We start from the raw sequence: 17015 nt of genomic DNA on the forward strand, positions 1-17015 counted from the left end.
CCCCCTGCAGCTCCTCGGGGCGGCGGCGCCGTGCGTGTCGAGGGGGTTTTGCTCGGGAGCTCTCGACCCCGGCTACGAAGTTTTCGGGGCTCAGGGAAAGCAGGGTGGAAGGGTTGTTGAAATCGGAGCTGGCTGTTTTTCACTGGACAGTGCCTTTTTTTTTTTCTTCCCCATGAAAAGAAAAGAAATGTCTCGAAACATCTTTTTGTATTGATTTCTGTAAAACTTTATTCCAGGCAAGGGGAAATAGCTCTGAATGAGCCCAGCGTTTGTGGAGCTGAACTGGGAGGTGGGAACTGGCTCTGGTCCGTTCAGTGACTTTTCTGCAACCTTGTGAATTACTCCTGTGTGTAAAGCCAGAAATCAGGGATACGGATACTACAGTCAGCTGAAAATGAGTTTTTTCTTTTCTATTAAAAAAAAAAATTAAATTAGTCTCAAGATGTTTACTCTTGTTCCATTTTTGGTATGGAAAAATATTCAGAATAGCTGAATTTTTGCAAAATGGAAAATCTGATTCCTTCTGTTTCCCATTCACTCATTTACTCTAGGGTTTTGCAAATTGTTTGTAGGATGCTTAGGAGCAGGGATGCTGGGGAGGCTGCCCTGTCGGGTTCATCTTAAGCTGGACCGTTACACTGGGACTTCCTAGAGATCATTTCACATTGCTGGTCCAAAACTACTGGGGATATACAAACTTGTTAAGCCTCATAATTACACAGCAGATGCAGAAAAAACTGTTACATGAAATACTTTGTATTGTTCTCTGACATTGTTTATTTGACATGTTTTTCCTGTTTTCTCTTATTTCTGAGGGAAAAAAGCAGACCCTGCAGGAGCTGGGTTTTTTCACAGGCGAGGTGGTGACATATCTGTGAATGTTAGAACTGTGTGTGTTGGGGATTTGCAAGAAGAGATTGCCCAAAGAGCTCCATTCTGTGTTTTCCAGGGGCACAAATGCATTAATATATGTACAACATCAGTTAGAGATGGGGCTAGCTACTGTTTGGTGGTAAATAGGAAGTAATTAAAACAAAAATAACTATAAGTTATTAGGAAACAGAAAAGAAAGACTTATTGACATGGAGTCCAAAATGCCTGTAGGCACTTTGAGCCAGCACTGAGGAAAGTTGTTTAGGAAATCTGTAAGATACTCTTGTGTCCATACGCATCCTGAAGGTCCTTCTTGAATCCCAGCACCTTGTCCCAGTGAGAAGGTATGACTTCTTCCACGGAGAAATGTCAGTTTTCCCGTGTTAAGTAACAGCAGCTTGCTACTGTGGATAAGTTAAGATTTTTCATTAAATCTGAAAGTAGATATTTTCTCCCTGAGGAATATATGCTCTCGGTGTGTATATCTGAGAATTTCATACTTCTCTGTTGAGGCTGCTACTGAAGAACATGGGTGTCTCCGTTTGTAGAAGAGGAAACTGAGGTAGGGGAAAATGGCATTTCACAGGTCATTGTCAAATTGAAACAAGACTTAAGTCCAAATCGTTTGGTTTAATTAGTAGCTGTAGCAGTTTTCTAAACAAAGCTCAGCAAAAAAAGTGCTAGAAGCAGCTGATTCAAAGTGAAACATTCTGAGAACCTCTGATCAGGGGAATACTGAAAAAGCATGTAGTATAGTCTGGTGGAAAGGAAATGGAGGGGCAAGCAGAAGTTGAGGCAGTACTGCTTGCCACCGCATAACTTCTTGCTGAGGCTCTGGCTGCACGTCTGTAGCCTCGGTCAGTATTGCTGTGCCCACTCTACTGAGGGCTGATGGTGGAGGCAGAAAACAAGCTGCTTCCTTGGAGAGTTCAAACCTGGAATTCTTATGGCAAGATCCCATGGTAGTTTACAGAAGTGGTAAAGGGGTCTGGACCAGGAGGTATGGATAGCACAGGTGTGCAGGTTGAGAGCAACCTAGATCTCTGCATCCAGATGGAAATGGTACCTGGTAGTGGGGACTCTGCAGTTTTGCTGACAATGTCATAGCGTTTGTGGTGCCAAACAGTGAAAGGCAAATTTAACCTTGAAGGGAGGTGCAGGTTTCTAGCTTAGAGTGTAATGCAGGAGGAGGTTTTTGGATAAGGTGATGAACTCGACAGCATGTGGAGTCTTTTAAGATATCTTTTTACAATCTGTACTTTATTCAGCATCTTGGAGATGTTCTAGGGAGTGAAGATGTAGGGAACCCTTTGGCCTTGTAATTTGAGGATCTACTTGTTCCCACACGTCAAGAAATGGGGGGAGGCGTTGTTTTCTGGCATTGTAAATATGCTTTTAATACCTGTCCGCTTGGTTAAGGCAGTAACTGTCCTTGGATCAGGTGTTTCAGGGCTGCTGGCAGGCGCTGCATTGTGTCCAGGAGGAGTGTTTCTTCTCATGGCATAATTAGTCAGATGAATTAAAGTTTTACCTACAAGTTTTACTTGAATTTAAGTTTTACTCTCCAGAGTGTTAGAAATGAACTGCAGTTGGGGACTGATCATGCCAGGAAGAAGGTGTGGAGGGGGAGTGAGGGGGAGGAGAGGAGACTGTGCACTCTTCCTGTGGAGGATGGGGAGAGAGGAGGGGGGGAACCCCCAGCTTTTTGCTATCATCACATGCTTTGATGGCAAGTCTTGTTTCTATCCTCAGAATCGTACTTGTCACGGTCTTTGCAAGTTTTGGAGTTACCTCACTGGCTGTGGTGTGCTTTCTTGTGCTCCTTGTTCATGGTATGCACCTCTAGTCTCCTTAGACTAAAGAACTTCTGTCCTTATCCAAGTTGTTGAGCTATGTTGCAAGAAACTTAATGAAATTTTAATAACATTATCTGCAGGAAATTTGACTATATTTTAGGCAAAAGAGTCCTTTCTGTTAAGCTGTCTGACAACAGAAAGAAATTTTTCCTCATGGAAGATGATTGGAAAGCATAACGAAAAAGCTCTTAAAAAGGAGAAAATATATTGGGGAGGCTTAAAGAGTGGTGGTGTGGAGGAGACCTTGTTCTGATGGTGAAATCATAGAAGCAATGGAAAATTTTATTGTTGCAAATTGTACCTTAGGATTCTTTGTTTCTGGATTGCCTTCAACAAATACCATGTTTAAGAAAATGAAATTAAGTTGTTGTGTTGGTTTGTTTCCTTTTTCAGTCTCAGACAGCCTGCTATTATATGGTAAGAGGAGAGGTAACAACATGCTAATTAAAGGGCAGCAGTGCTTCATTCCTTAGGGCTAATTATTCTCTAGAAAATGGGTCAATTACTTAAAGAAATTGTTTGCCAGCAGGAGGTAGGAAAAGCCTTTATTCCCACTCCTTACCATCCTTTTGTGGGAAGAACTTCCTACCTCCATAGCAGTTGCAGTACCTTGTTGAGCTTTCAGGTGCCAGAGCCACGCCCTGCAGATGGGGAAGTGGCACCTGAGCAAACTTATATGCGGTCACTTCTGTCCTGCATGTTCCTGTGTAGCTGCAGATGAGGTGGTGTTCAGTGGTGTTCCTGGGTTTTTTCTGGAGTGAAAGAAATGAAATTGAACAATTCAAGTGGGAGTTCTGTTTCAAAACAAAATTTGCTTGATGTGAAAGGTAAAGTATGGTATATTTCCTTGCTTCTTTTGAAAGACGTTTCATCATCTAGTTAGCTAATGTTTTCCAATATAAAAGGTATTACCTGCTTGTGGCTTGCTTGGTAAGGTTTGTAAATGATCCCTTCTCAGATCTGCTTCCTGTATGTGTTTCAGTATTCTCTGGTGGCTTTCTCGCCTGACCATGCTGCTTGCTTTAGCTCTGCAGGCTCAGTACCGACTGGGTGAGGGAGCAGAGGGCTGGTTAGCTATCTATGTCAGAAATGAACTGGTCTGCTTTTCACATTTCTCTTATGATATGTGAGGCAGGAGTATCCAGATGGTTCCTGAGTTCCTCGGTAAGGTGGCTGTGCAGGCGACCGCAAGAAGTCTTGAAAGAAAGCCAGACTGGGCAAAGGCTTTGGCTCTGCAGGAGCAGATACCAACATCTGTGCCAATTCAGAACAACGCTCTCTTTCTGGTTAGTCAGAGCACTACATTCCTGGCTATAAATGATACACCCAATAATGTCTGCTGTGAGCCAGAGCTTGTGCACCTTACAGTCCAGCTAAAATGAGTGTAAAAGGCTTTGCAGGTGCATGCTGCTCATTAACATGTCCTCAGAGGCGAAATAAAAGCTAGACTGCTTTAGAGATTTGTTTGTAGGCATATCTGAATGAGCATACCTATCAGTTGCTAGGTCAGAGGTGTCTAATCATTGCATAGAGGAGGGAAGTGTTTTATGTTACCCTTTCTTTTGTTCTGGATTTTTGTTGGTGTCAGTGCTCACCACAACCTTATTTTGAAACTCCCCCGCCCTCACATGCTTGTGTCAAAGCTGGATTAAATGACTGAGGGAATCTTCCCTACCACAAATGCTGTCTTGCTTTCATTGCATAAGATACAAGCATTAGTAGTCACCAGGTGAGTGTTGATAGCATAGCGTGGTGAAGCTGCTGTTTGACTTCTTCCTTGCTGGATCTTTGCTCTCAGGTGTGCCATTTATTGGATGTAGCCTTTATGAAGAACTTCTGTGGAGCACCTCTCTGTCCTCTTTTCATGATTCTGCTGGGAGCATGATGAAGTACTTCTGAAGGGGGGAACTCTGTCTTTAGTATGGGAGGCTCTAGCATAGTGCTGTATGTACTGCCAAGTGCCTTCTGGGGATGGGGAGTCTGTTTTGTTTTTATTTCTTTCATCCAGAATGCATGCACAGATCATGATCTAAATCATTTGGCTCCACCAGCCTAATCTGGATTGAGAAATCTTGGCTGGGGCTGTGTCTATGCAGAGCTCTAGGTAGTCATTTCTCTCTGCTTGCAGCAGAGTGTTCCTGATGATAGCAGTGGATTTGGCTGTTTCCTCTCCTGCTAACTGACCTAGTAAAGCCAGACTTGCTTGACCCATGGGACACTTTGAGCCACGTGTTTTCTTTGTATTTTGTGTCAGCAAAGGCTTATGGTAAGGATGCTTCTAGTAAGTTCTAGAAGAAAAGTTATTTATTTTTGCAATTTCTGTTGTTTTTAAGGTGTGTATAGTTTTCCCTAGTGGTACAGTAGATACCATGTGATTTGATTTATTTTGATCCAGCAGTTCTTTCTAAGACATACCTTACAATTAAGCTTTTAATTGGAAGTGGACTTGTACAGGAGCTTCAGGATGTTTTATAAAAATGCTTGAATGTCTAACTACGGAGAGAAAAGCTGCTGTGAAGGTAATGTAATGATTCCTTGGCAATATTGAGCTTGGCTGCTGTTGCTTTTGGTTTTCCTTTGCTGCTTTACTTTACCATGGAGATGAGATACTTTCCAAACCATCAGCCTCAGCCACTTGAGCTGACAGAAGTTAGCGTGGTATTAGAAATGCCCTGGGCAGCTAAGCCATTTCCTGTGCAGTGGAATACTAAGGTGCACATAGAAAGAAGGCAATTCATTATGTTATATTATGTTGCCTTATAAATTGTGGATGTGCGAAAGGTCAACTTCTAGAATCCATGTCCTTCTCTTAGATAGTTACTCCAAGTTGGGGTATGCTGCCTTGTGTGTGGGGCAGTGGAAGTAGGTTTTTTGTTCTGTTTTTTCTTTCCCCAGCTACATATCAGATATAGAAAGTGGGAAAAGGTCCCATTCTGATACAAGAAATATAGTTTCCCTGGTTTGAGAAACAAGGACTGGACAATGTCATGACAATGATGAACATTTGCTACGCTTAAGGACCATGGCTTGGCAACGTTTGGAGTACTAAAAAGCTGTAAGTGCAAACACCAGCACTTCCACTGCGTCTTTCATTTGAGAATCTCTCAGTTCTTAATGAATTTTCAATGTGTCTCTGTGAGGCTGGTATTATTAGTGTCATTTTGCAGACAAGTAGATAAAATGAAATGCTTGTATAAGCACATTCAGCAAGCCAGGAAAAGCAGGAATAAAATTCAGGAATACTAATGTTTCAACCTGTTTTTGAGCTACTATCTTGTACTTTTTTTCCAGAAAAGAAAGACATCAATTTTTGTAGCTTTCCTGCCCCCAACCCCCTCTTTTTTTTCCCCATTGGGTTAGGCTGCATAAAAGTGAGACATTATTATGCAACATATCTAAGTGTGCATGTGATACTTGAAAAAATGGTAATCAGATAAGTTGCCAGGCAACAGTACCCTGCCTTCAATTACCAAAACGCCAGTGAGTGTGCTTTCATGATATAACATGGGTGCTGTATTTCTTCATAAAGAAAGTGTAGGTGGAGTTTTGTAAGAGTTGCTCCTTTTTAACTCCTCTGCTGCTTAATCTGCCATATTGTGAGGTCAGATTTGACCCCAGTTTTAGAGAAAAGCATTCACCAAACCTGAAATCAACAGAATCAACAACGAAGTTAGATGAGCTCTCAAAGATAATGAATGGTATGTGAGCATATATGAGTAAATAACCATTCCCTGCAGTGGGTCTGTGAGTGTTTGATGGTTCAACAGCTTACAACAAGTAGGTCAGAGCTCATCCTTGGGACTGTGAAAATTAAGAAAATGGGTGAAAGATTTATGTTAAAAGGTAGATGACAGGAATGCGTGGCAAGCTGTGATAAGTATCAAAACACTCATGGTGGCCCCTTGGCCCAAAAATATTGAGAGCCAGGGTAATTCATGAAAATATGAATGTAAATCCAGCTGGTTCATTTCCATTGCCTTAGCAGAAGCAGAATGGAAGGAACATAAGAAGGGATGAGTGTACACAGATGAAAAGTGGTAGTCTAATAATGGAAGACAGCATGAGGGAATTCAGTTGTGTGTTTGTTCGAGACCTGAGTTTAATTTATTTTTCAAAGATATTGGAACAGCAAAAAATAAAGACTTCTGGAAGTTATTTAAATGCATTTTTGGTTTTGGCAATAAATAGCTACAGAAGCATTTGCAGAGACTGTAGTTGTGTGGGGATGCAGGCATCTGGCCAGGCCTCTTCAACTGTTGGGTGGTGGCATGGTTTTTAGAAGAAATCTGAAACTCCAGAGATCTAATGTGCTTCTCAGGGCTTTGACAGAAGTTTTCAGTAGAGATAGGGCACCCACCTAGATATATCTGGGAAAGGATGCCCATAACCTTGAAATCACTTGTTTTCCTTGGGTAAGTGCAAGTTGTTGCTTTACGGAGTTGGTTTTCCAATTACATTTTTGTTGTTCCAGAAGGAGCAAAAGGCATTTGCATTTCAGGAGATGAGGGACTGTGTCCTACGTGTCCCTCTGCAATATTTCAGTCCAGTGTAGGAAGAGGTTCAGAAGTCCTCCTCAAGAGACATGGTGGGACTTCAGTTAAAAGGGAAATCTGCATCATCCTCTGTGTAAGTCCTGTCAAAACAGGGGGAGTTTCTGAGAAGACACAGACTCACTTTCTGTTTCCAAATTTGGCACTTTCTTCTCAGGAGAATCCCAGATAAATCACGGAGCAATGTTGTCACTTGATTTTTCTGTTGCACAACTTATCACCGGTTAGTTGCATGGGCCTTAGCTCTCTTTGTAGAGAATTGTAGAAATAATGAAGGGAGGTAAATACTATGAGACAGTTGAAGGAATGCTCAACTAACCACTTTCCAGTCAGGAATTTGCTTTCTTTTTTGTTTGCTTTTCTTTGTATTCTCACTTGATGAGCGGTACTGCTAGATTATGCTCATGTATAGTCTCCATCCTGCTGACACCAGGAATGTTTGTGTCAGAGGAACAGCCTGAGCAGGAAGTGCTGTTTTGGGAAGTCTATGATTTTAGTTTTTAACTATTTTTATATATGCAAGTGCATGTTCACACTATTCTGTCTGGTTTTTTGTTTGATTTTCCCTTACTACAAACACTACACGTTTTGAATCATTAGTATTTTGACACAGAAAGTCCATTTATATACCAAACAAAAAACAAATCACCTTTTCTGAGCAGTTTAAGCTTTGTGTTAATCATGTGAGCCTTAGGGTCAAATCTTCAGCTCTGCTGCTGTGCTCCCGTGTTTTATGACATAGTCTTTACTAATGAAGGTTTTCTTCAATGAGTGGTTTTTTTCAAGTGTAGATACATTTGTAACCAAAGGTATGGTTTCTCCAGCACTCCGAGTTCACAGTGAGGCAGTATTTTGTGAAAAGGGAAGTTCTTCCTGCTCAGCTGTGTGCTGTGAGCCAAATCTGAGAGATGATGATACAGCTGAAAACTAGCAAGGTTTAGGTAGCATGGGGTAGCATTCAGAGGGCTGATTAGTTCCTTGGTCTGGCTCCAGGTGAAGCCCCATGGGTGGCCTGAGCGCTGGTGCCAGGGAAAGGGATGGACTGAGCAGGACTGTGTTGTTCTAAAGTTAGGTTGACTTGAAGCCTTTTGTAGTATTCATGTTTCTGCATTTAAGGAGTTGGAAGTGTGTTGCAGTTGCTTATTTTGTATGATTTTGTTCCTCAGTCTTTTACATATCAAATTATAGACAAGTACATCTGACTATGTAAAAAGCATTCTCAGTGTTTTTGTGATTCTAGGAAAATGCCTTTTGAAATTTTGTTTGCATATGTCTGATAAATAGTTCAGTAGAAATCTGTGGCAAATATCCAACTGTGGCAAAATGCATATAAGGAAAATGGATTCTGTGCAAATAATTTTTAGGAACATTGATGCAGCAACAATTTATACCAGAGCTAGACAACAAAAAAGTTCTTTCCCAGTCTGATATATAAATATGTAGCTGGTAAAATAGCAACTATTTCTCATTATAAGAGAGACTCCAAAGTAGATGCAAGCTTCAGTGCATAGGCAGAAGATGCTAGATGTGTCTCAATAATACTCATATTACATTGATTTAATTAGTGGGTTTATGCTATTCATTGCTCCATTAATCTCATTGGGAAGATTTTTTTGGGGGGAGGATTAGCTATTTAATCTGCACTTTTAATTGGAGTGGTTTTGTAGTTCAGTGTCATCTAAATAAAAACAGCGTAGGTTTGTTTTGTTTATTAAGGAAAACATGTCTCTCGAATTCCTCTTGGATTTCGGTGCTCAAAAATGCTGAGATTCATTAGGATAACATGAAGAACTCATTTGTTACACAGTCTGACACATAAATGTCCTTGCTTTAACTTCTTCATATGCAATTAACACAGAAAAATGCTATGTATAGACAAGCCGTTGGATTGTAAGATCTGTGAGGCTGATGTAAATAAGGTGTTGGATACTAATGTGTTGAAGCTGTCACGTCGAGGCATGACTTCTGTGAAAATCAGCAATGTGGCATCCCAAATGTCAGCATTTGAAGAGGAGAGCCCCAGCTCATGGGTTCCACTTGCTTGGATCATGCAGCTGTGCTCCCTGAGCCCAACATGGAGGTGAAAGGCAGTCAGATCACTGGAGCAGAGAGGCCAGTGCTCCCAGGAACAGGTTGGGGTGCTGAGTCGGTGGCACTGGGAGGGCCTGCTTACATGAAGTCCACACTCTGTCCTGGAATGGGGAAGGGAGAAGAAAAGTGTGATGATTGGAGAAGTGAGGATGAGAGGAGATCGGGGAAGATAAGGAGGCAATATTAGGAGAGATGGGATGGGGGTTGAAAGGTGTCAGCAGTGAAGCTTGCTTAAAAATTTGAGACATTGATGGGGAAAATAGAAGTAAAGCAATTTCTGGCAGGCCCTCCAAGGGTTAACTGAGACCTTGGCTGAGATGGTAGCAGTGAACCTCTGGTCACTGACTCCAGTGCAGTTGCTCTGTGTGTTTGCTGTGGCTGAGATCCAGAAGGACAGTGGAGAGCAGAAAGGCTCAGCCTCACCTAAGGAGAGGCAGCTGTCAGGGTGCTGCCCCTGTGTGGGGGCTCTGAAGAAGTCAGGTCTTCCAGGGCCCAGTGTACTGGAGCTAAGCTATCCATACACATGGCTCGTTCTGTGTTTAAAACCTCTCTTGCATTGTGCTGCATTAAGATTAAAATGTACTTCTTTGGTTTAGGAAAGCTGTCTGGTTGCTGCGTTAACTGTTGGTCACACACACCTGGGCTGAAAACGACTGGCATCTGAAACCCCTTGGACTTGCTGGAGGCAGCCTAGTCTACCTGCGGATGTTGTGAATTAGGAGCTGCCCAAAGAGTGGGAGAGCTCCAGGATCCCTCCCCGGAAAAGGTAAGGTCTGGAGGCTAAAAGTGGTTGGACTGCACTTGTGGACCAGAAAAACAGAGCAGCTGTCTGAGTACAGAGCTGACTGCATTGTAGATGGGACCTTTGAAATTTAAATATGTAGAGTGCAAAGTTATTTCCATTGGTTTAAACCCCAAGTTGTTTTCTGGAGGTGTAAGATTGCCATTTGCACACATCACCCTTGATTTCTGTCTGCTGTGAGTCACATCATTCCGATTTGCTTGTAATTTATACAGCCAAACTTTTCAGTATTATTGTCTCTTTAAAACCTCACACTCTGATAGCCTTAGGCAGTTAAAACAATCAGGACAGTGGAGCAGTTTCTCTGAGCTAAACCAGAGCAGTAGGTAAAGAAGAGAGGGTTGCTCTCTCCTGTGAAAGCACAGGTGTGAGTTGGATGATGAGGAATCTATTCCTGGCCCTAACAAGCACTGCAGTCTCTGCACCTGATTCACCAGTGTGTTACTCTACTAATCTTCTTAGCCTCATCTTGCCACTCTCCTGTATGCTGTGGCAATCATTTACACTTCCATGTAGTGCATGTAAAATGCTATCAATTTGGAAGGGTGATTTATATCCCAGAGCAAAACTTTATATTGATTCTGGTGAGTGGGGTGGATGTTGTGGGACCAGAACAATTTCCAGACCCTGCAGCATTTTTGACAGGCTCTTTGTGTCAGCAGTATGTGGCATGGTTCAGGCTGCAATATTGTTTTGCATATTGTGGATCAGCTTTCCTGGGTAGGTTGTGCGCAGTACTTTATTTCTAGCTGGAAACTCACTTTGAATAGGTGCATGCTGCACGTATAAACTTCAGATACATGTAACACGGTCATCCCTCTGTCTGTCCTGTCTCAGGTGTTTCATTACCTTCTCCTAGTTGTAGTGCCCAGGAGATCCTGTGTTGGGCTGTTCTGTTGTCCCACTCCTCTGGGTATTCTTGCTGATAGACCCCTGATCCTCTCTGAGACTGGGAAACAGACCCAGTCAGCTGCTGAAGGAAAGCAGAAGACTTAATTGTGGCAGTGCTAACAGTGTGGATAAGCAGGGTCAGCTCCTGCCTAGAGCTCCAGCTGTGATTGTGCTGCCCATTGTGTAGCTGATTACAGGGCTTCAGTTGGTCACCAAGTGTCATCTTTTGAGTGGCAAAGTCCAGACCAGTGCTGCAATGTTGTAATAAAGCAAGTGTCAGCAGCTTCCTGAGAAGGCAGCTGGTGATGGAATGAGCTTTGTATGAGTCCAGCTGTTATGTCAGTGATGCAACCATGAGTATTTCTGAAGAAAGCTGTGTCTGGCAAGTGCTCTGGAGTGTGGTACTATTGCTGTGAGTAGAGCAAATGCTGCTTCTTGCTGTCCTCAAGAACCATCAAATGTAGTGCAGAAGTCTCCTTTTACTGTTAAAACAAAAACAGAACGCCGCATGGGCACAAGAAAACATAGATCCATTTGCAGCAGAACAAGACTATGAATTATTCATTCCTCCAATGCCTCCTGTAGGTTCCATCTACTCAGGCTGTTCAGGATGCTGTCTGTTGAAGATACAGACAGATCTGCTTTCAAAGCCAATTGGACAAGACCCTGCAGACTGTCATCACCACTCTTGAGCTTGTCCTTCATTAAACTGGCTTGGGCATTGTTCTCACATCCTTGAGGACACAGAAGTAACCTCTTATCATCCCATGGGCTGTTGGTAGGAATACTTGTAACACCAGTGGACTTGGAACACATCTGGTAATGCCAGCTTGGAATTGTCTCTGAGGTGAGGGCAATGAGTTAGGAGCAAGATGGAAGCCCTGGCTGCTCTGGCCCCTTTTGCAAAAGGGAGGTGAGAGAGCCACATCTTTTGTGTAGCATTGCTTTGGTTTTTTTAAGAGAATTTAGACTATGTCAGTTTGTTCCTAGCTCTGTCTTGCTGAGAAGCCTAAGTGTTCTCTGTTAGAAGTTCCTTGAGCACAGGCAGGATTTCTCTGTTCATGCAGAGTGCTCTAGTGAAGATGAATGCATTTAAATGGCTGTTAGGGAACATCTGTAACACATAGTTTTTCTCAACTCATTTGCTGGTAGACATTTGTCTATGTAATGGTTGTCAGCTGGCAGTTGAATTCGAGAGGCATTCGAAGATTTACAGAGCTGCAGAGGCTCAATTCTCCTCCATCTCTTCCATGAACTGCTGTGGGCTCAGGTAAGAGGTGCCCACTGTGAGAGAAGGTATTGCTGAAGGTTTGTTCAGAGGCTGTTCTTCAGCACAGAATGCACATACTTAGATGCAGAGGGGTTTTAACTATTTTTTTGCTTTTTCCTTCCCACTGGTTGGCATGAAGATTCCTTCAAGCCATTTCACATACCCAGGCTGCACTGTCCATGCCATATTACAGATTCTTTAGCATTTTCCCCCATTTTCCTTCTGCATATCTCAGAGTTGCTCTTAGCTACTAGGCTTTTGATGAGATGTATTCTGGTTTTTAGTGTGGGAAAAGCTACCTGTAACTAGCAACAGCTGTAGAAATTATGATCTTCTTAAAGCAGAAGTTCAACCTTTGCATTTACAGCTATCTTGTAATGTGCCCTACTGCATTTTGAGAGCATTTCAAATGTTCGTAAAGAGCTTCTTGGAAAGGAAGGAAATGTTACCTCTGTCAAAACAAGACACTGTAGCTTGTCTTCAGAGCAGTTTTCAGTTTCTCGTTATGTCAGCCAGCTGGATATGCCCTAGAGTGAGTCACCTTTGGAGTTGTTCTAGTCCAGATGCTGAGGGAAACTCTGGAGGCTAAGATAAAATCCCAGACCACATTTGAAGAGCCCTCACTAAAAAAAGCAGTGGAAGCATGCTGAGGGGAATGACTGCCCTGCCGGGTTGAGAGGCTGAGAAGGTTTCACAAAGAGAGCTGTCAAGGAAGAAAGGGTTGCTTCTGAAGAAGGTAAAATGTGTTTGCCATCCTATGGTCTTGACCAAAATAAAAAGGCGACAAACTGGAAGCATACCTTTTCTTTGTTTGTTTTTCATCAGTGAAAGAAGTAGACAAACAGAGCTTGCAATGGATTTGTGGTTTCCATAGTGATGTAGCTATGGAAGCTTTTGTGCAGCTGAGCTTTGCCCTCACTGCAATCACCCTTGAAAGCTATGAGTGTTCAGCTTTCCTGCCAGGGAAATGTAAGTATGTATCCAACATGGAACTGGCTGAAACTGCAGCTGCATTTTCATTAATTTTTCATTTGCTGTGTTACCTGAATATGTGGATGTTTAGAAGCTCAGCTCATTTCTCCTTTATCTGTTGTTCTGCATCCAACTATATTGATACCACAGTTCTTGCTGCGCCAGGCAGTGATACATTGACGTCTGTCCTTTGCTTTCTGTCATCTGTATATACGCACACATCCCACGACACTGGTGCCTGTGACTCTCCAGCCACACTGATACCAAACATGCACTGGTCAGGAAATGTATGTGTAACTCTTGCGGGGCATGATAACTGGTCAAACATCACCCTGTGAATCCTGACAGGTGAACTTCATAGACATCAATTCCCTTGTCCCTGTATTACATCATGCTTTATTTTAATGGGCATTTTGAGTGTTTTAATAGTCAAAATACATGATGCTTGGGGAATTTTTGCCTGTGGAGAGAGCTGTTTCTGACTGTGAATGGATGATTAATTCTGGCTTTCCAAACAAGTTGGAGGTGGAATTTTTCAGCATCTCAGTGATGAGATTACCAGTAGGTCCTAGAGGCAGGGGAAGGAAAATGCTCAATGTGAATGTTGCATGCACACATCAGGCAGTTATGCACATACCAGTCTTGCACACACACTTGCATCGTCCAGTCTTCGTGGTTCACAGGCATTTGTGCTTCATCTTTTTCTTTTTTATTTGTACTGCTGCTGGATGCTTTCTTGCTGTCTCCCTGAACAAATCTTCCTTACCTTCAGCATTTGTTTTGCTTGTCTAATGGATGTAATGGGTCATTCTGTTCCCTTTATAGAAAGGAATGTTAATTATTTTCAGAAGGCTAATTAGGTTGCTAATGAGAAACTCTACTGCAGAAATATTTCCTTTAATTACTCACTCTGAAGTCCTGTACAGAGAAGCTTATTGAATATGCTGTTCAATACAAATGGTTGTATCTGACTTAAAGATGCACCTTCAGGCTCCCTGAAAGAAATATTTTGGTAAACTTGGGAATCCATGTGACACAGATGACTGAGCAAATGAGATTGGTGCTAAGAGCTGCCTAGTTGTGCAGCTTTTTTGACTGCACCTTAATTTGGTACTTCTGCAAGTGACTGCATGCAATTGCTCTTAGTATTTCAGTTTTCCTGATGGCTTTTGTCAGTATAGGTAACTATTTGTGCTACCTGAGAGCCCAGTCTATAATTAGATGCAGCCCTCACACCAAACAGTTTAGCCTGATCAGCCAGATGGCAGTCAGAGGCTCCGAGAGGTGGAGTGACGTGTCCAGGGTCACATTGCAGATCATGGCAAACCTAGTAATAAAGCAGAGGTTTCATCAGTCCTGTGTTAGTTCACTGCACTGTTTGCCCCTTGTGCCTCTCTTAGGGCCAGCGTAGTTCATTACAAGACTTGTGTCAGTTTGCGTATTGCTTCATGAGGCAGCACAGCTGCTCAACAACCCCATTTATGTAGCCACCTTGGTTGGCACTGTCTTAGGAAGGTCCTTTTGCTTCTCCATCTGAGTCCTGTCTTCTACTTGCTTCACTTCCTTGTTGTAGTGATACCAAAATCCGACAGAAAATAAACTTTCTAACACAATTTGAAATATTAGAAAGCAGGCATTCTTTACTACAGTGCTGGACACTTTAGGAGGATATCTCTAATTGGCTGTGTGTCATGAAACTTTACCACAGGGTATTTATCATGATTATACATTCATTACAATATACTTCCTAACTAATACATAAACATCACTTTCCCTAGAACTAATTTGCATTCATCTGCCTCCAACTGGAAAACCTTTTATGATCCTGGAGGGTCATCTAAAGGGATCTCTGGTTGTAGTTACTGAGTGCCCCAATATGACCATTCCTTGAACTTTTCTTTTGGCATGCATGTTACTTCTTGTTACATAACTTGCCAAAACCCCTAGTATATTCCTAATTTTCTATTTATCTACTGGTTCCAGCTACATTTATCATCCTGTGTGCATACTTTTGCATTCTTTCATCTTTTCTTGCTAGTTAGTCTTTAAGTTCTATCTAGCAGCTTCGGGGGAAGTGAAAAATTTTATTCTTTGTATTATTTATCAGTCTCAATGCCTTTTAGAATTGCTTTGGGAGAGCTACTATAGTCTAGTGGATATTTTAGTTTTAGTACTTCCAGGATGAAAGTTGGAGCAGATCTCTAAGATTCCCTGCTTTTTGACTGCTAAGCCTTCATGCAGCTCTGTAGAAGAGGTTCACTTTTTTCAGCATCTTCTAATGTCTGGTCTGCTCTTAGCCAGAGTCTTGGAACTTTGTACATGCTGTGGCTGTACTAGGGAAAATGTGAGAGAAGGCTGCTAAATGAGGGCTGCTTCCATGCATAACAAGATGCTCCTTATTCCTTTATATACTGGTCATTGTAAACTCAGCGGGAGAAGAAGGAAGATCTGTCAATGTTGTGGGTGCAGTACAAAACTTTGCATCTTGTACTGTGCTGCAGAGTATCTAAGTGCAGGTGACTCAGAAGAGTGACTTAGACGTAGGAAATAGCCAAGAAAACTACTATCAGCATGGGATGTCAAAAGTCATCCTCCATTTCTTTTTAGGCACAGACATACACTGCTGAAACATTTATCTGTGTGCCATGCATGCAGCACTGCCTTGGCTGAGGCACATTTATTTAAAAGTTCACTTTGCATATGTAATATTTAAGTTTGCATATCTTTACAGATGTGGGAACTGTCAGAGACAGTGAAGATACACTGAAGCGAGTTGCTTAGCTGCAGTGTAATCTGGCTTCTAAGTTTGTACAAGCCTGTGCAAAACAAGCACACTTGAAAATGTTAATACTTTGAACACCTTGACATTGCTATGAACTGTTGTGCAGATAGTGCTGTTTGGTCTATGTGTAATGTGATGGTTTTGTTGTTGCATGTATCGAGACTAGTTATATTATGGAATGATATTTATGTTGTTTTAGCAGGAGACAAAAGCTTACATTCTTTCTCCTTCTACCAAGAGTGTCTTGCTTAATAGCTAGTGATTGTCGTAGAAGTCCTAATATGCTGCAGATTTCTGTACCTCTAAAACAGAATGAATAGCTGACCAGTGTGTCTCCAGGATTGCCAATAGTGGATGCACAATACAGGCACAAAAATGACAACCCCTAAGCATCTTACATAAACGTGGACAAGAAAACATATGGTGCCTCTCTGGTTCTATTTGCTATGGGTCACCTCATGCTCCATTTGTTGAATAGATTTTAAAGATGGTTTAAAAAGAATTTAAGATTTGGGACTTTTGAAGAGGGTTGTTTTTGGTGTCTAGTGTGAGCAGTATCAAACCATTTTACTTAAAACTGAGGAATTCTTTTCTAGTCTTAATACAAGTCAGTTCCCAACACACAGATGAGAAATGGCATCTTTGTTAAACTGGCATCTTGCCCAGAGGCATGACATGCCTATTGTTGCTCAGAAGGAAAGCAAGATAAAGAAAAAATCCTGTTTGATAAGACCTGAAATTACCCTATATAACCTAAAGTATTTCACAGAGGTGAATAAATCAGTGTTGTATATGCTTTAAGCACCTCTAAGTAGGGACTGGAAAGATGTAGGAAAGATAGCATCAGGAACGATCAAACTTCACTTTTGTCTTCAGAATGTGCCCATCTCTAGCTGCCTTCACAGGCTCTAGTAACTACAAATAGGAA

General features: G+C 42.0%; 2 protein-coding genes across 3 annotated transcripts in view; both read left to right on the top strand.

The window, feature by feature from the left end:
• Positions 1-17015, top strand: part of TMEM229B (transmembrane protein 229B) — a 33131-nt gene that overhangs the window by 1950 nt on the left and 14166 nt on the right. Inside the window, exon 2 of the mRNA XM_031064358.1 lies at positions 9967-10136. The gene's annotated coding sequence lies outside the window, so the exon portion shown is untranslated. The remainder of the gene's footprint in view (positions 1-9966; positions 10137-17015) is intronic.
• RAD51B (RAD51 paralog B) overlaps positions 10016-17015 on the top strand; it is a 394406-nt gene continuing 387406 nt past the window's right edge. For both annotated transcript variants that reach the window (XM_005417527.2, XM_031064350.1), the window contains exon 1: positions 10016-10136. The gene's annotated coding sequence lies outside the window, so the exon portion shown is untranslated. The remainder of the gene's footprint in view (positions 10137-17015) is intronic.

This window comes from Geospiza fortis, unplaced genomic scaffold, assembly GCF_000277835.1.
Source record: "Geospiza fortis unplaced genomic scaffold, GeoFor_1.0 scaffold54, whole genome shotgun sequence".
Lineage (NCBI taxonomy): Eukaryota > Metazoa > Chordata > Aves > Passeriformes > Thraupidae > Geospiza > Geospiza fortis.